The sequence below is a fragment of the Pundamilia nyererei genome, unplaced genomic scaffold (assembly GCF_000239375.1).
Source record: "Pundamilia nyererei isolate P.nyererei 1_Seehausen unplaced genomic scaffold, PunNye1.0 scaffold00034, whole genome shotgun sequence".
NCBI classification, from domain to species: domain Eukaryota; kingdom Metazoa; phylum Chordata; class Actinopteri; order Cichliformes; family Cichlidae; genus Pundamilia; species Pundamilia nyererei.
The window spans coordinates 1,887,448-1,889,589 of record NW_005187435.1 but is presented as its reverse complement, the minus strand read 5'-3'; the positions used below and the strand labels follow the sequence as shown (position 1 = coordinate 1,889,589).

The following is a 2,142-nucleotide window of genomic DNA, read 5'->3' as shown; positions in this document are numbered from 1 at the left end:
TGAAGAAAGGCGGAGAAAGAGGAGGAGGAGAAGAAAGAAAAGAGGGTCTACGTGAGAACTAAATCAACCAAAACACGAAACTTACGGAATGGCTCAATGAATCACATCACCCTCCCCCTGAAGCGGTTTCTGTCCACTCCGCCTGACATTCCCACACAGCGCGCAAGAATTCAAGCTCACGCAGCAAAACCAAAAATAACAGTATGTGTCAATAAAAGTATTTTAAAATTACACTATATTAATTTATAGTTAAAAGCTGTGCACTGAAAGTCCACTGGGTAAAACCTGCGAGAAATAACTGGAGGCGTCACCAAGATGGCAGCCTGCATGGGAAAACTTGTGTCTAGATGAACTTTGGGTCCAAAAGTTAAATCTATTTTAAGCCCCACCACCACCACCACACACACCTCCTCCCGATAGTACTCGTTTTTTACTTCAGAAACGATATTTGGGGTCATAACACTGTAATTTGTACGCCGTGCCATTTTATTATTTTGCAGATTTTATCATATGCTATGTTGTGTTATTAGATACAGATATAAAAATACAAAAAGTTAAGGTGCAGCAACATTACAGCGATACACAATGAGTCAGTGTGATTCAGTAGTATTTTAAAACCTTTATAATGATACGTGGGAATATACATTTTGCTTAAGTAAACGCTCAGAATACTTGTTTCTCCACTTTTTATCTACAGTTTATACTTCTGGTTATACATGTTAAAAGCTGACATACACCCATTGTGGGCCCGGTAACTTTTAATGTAGTTACTTTTAGTAGTTTAAAAAGGAGGATTTCTTTGACAGGATACTGACCAACACTCAGAGCAATGGGAAAGCAATAACTCAGTGAAGATTTAAGAAGGAGAATTGTAAATTTATAGGATTTGGGAAGCTCTCTTGGATTACAAGATCATCAGTTCAAACTGCTGTACGTGTGTATAAGTTATTTGGATGCATTGTCACACTGCCAAGGTCTGAAAGAAGACCCAAACTGTCCCCCTCAGATGAGAGGAAATTGGTTAGGATGTTGAGCAACAACCTGTAGCCATCATGGCTCAAGCCTGCCATGAAGTCAAAACTCCTGGAACCCCAGCATCACAGACAGAGAGTGTTGACCTAGAAAGAAGCCCCCCAAATTCAACAACGTGAAGCTTGACTTTAATTTACAGCTGCCCACATAGAAAAGCAAATGCCCTGTGGGGAAAAGTTTTGCATACATGCAAGAGGGGTATATGATGTAGCATTTCTTTATTAAAGATCTAACAATAACTGGGAATTAAAGTAAGTGGAAAATATTTCAGTCTTGAAGATTTTTGCTCGATGTGCGCTAGCAATGGCCTGGTGTAATTACTTTCATTAAATGTACTGCATATGCTCTCTGAGCCCGTCCCCACGGCTATGCTAACCATTTACATTTTCTGTGGGGGGTTTTAATGACAAAGACAATCAGGAGGAAAACCTGCTGAATTTTACAAGAAAGGATAGAGGGGGCTGTATCTGCTATAAGGACTAAGATCTTTTGGAGTTCAGATGGAGCTCCTGAAAACCTCTTCTGGTGGCAATCCGCCATCTTTTAAGTTGCGGTCTGCTGGGGCACCAGCATCTCTGAGGACAGAAGCAGGCCGATTCAGATGTCCAGCTCCGTTCTGGGACGACCTCTCGACCCAGTGGAGGTGGTGAGTGACAGGATAATGGCAGCTAAACTGTCAGTCCTGTTGAAGAACACCTCCCACCCCGTGCAGCACACTCTGACAGCACTAATCATCAGCCCTTCAGTGACAGGCCACTGCATCCTTGAAGATGAGACATCAGAGCCCTTTCCTTTAAGCTGCTGTCAGACTCAGGAGACCACATGCACACGCTGGGGACTGAAATCAAAGTGCAACACTGCTGCTATGCATCTAAAGATGGGAAAATATATCATATATACATAAATTTAAATTACATTTCTTCTACCGTATATAGAATTTTTTTTTCTGTTGCTGTAAAACATTAGTTATAAGTTTCATCTGTTTATTCTGAATTGTCTACCTTCCTGCTGTAATAATTAGATTTTCATCATCAATGGGACAAAGGCACTTTATGAGATGTGACATTTTCATTGCCCACTAAATAAAAATAAATAAATACTGCAACAGTC

General features: G+C 40.7%; 1 protein-coding gene across 1 annotated transcript in view; it reads right to left on the bottom strand.

Moving 5' to 3' along the window:
* sh2d5 (SH2 domain containing 5) overlaps positions 1-316 on the bottom strand; it is a 5,624-nt gene extending 5,308 nt beyond the window's left edge. Inside the window, exon 1 of the mRNA XM_005729702.2 lies at positions 86-316. The gene's annotated coding sequence lies outside the window, so the exon portion shown is untranslated. The remainder of the gene's footprint in view (positions 1-85) is intronic.
* Between the last annotated feature and the right edge of the window lie 1,826 nt (positions 317-2,142).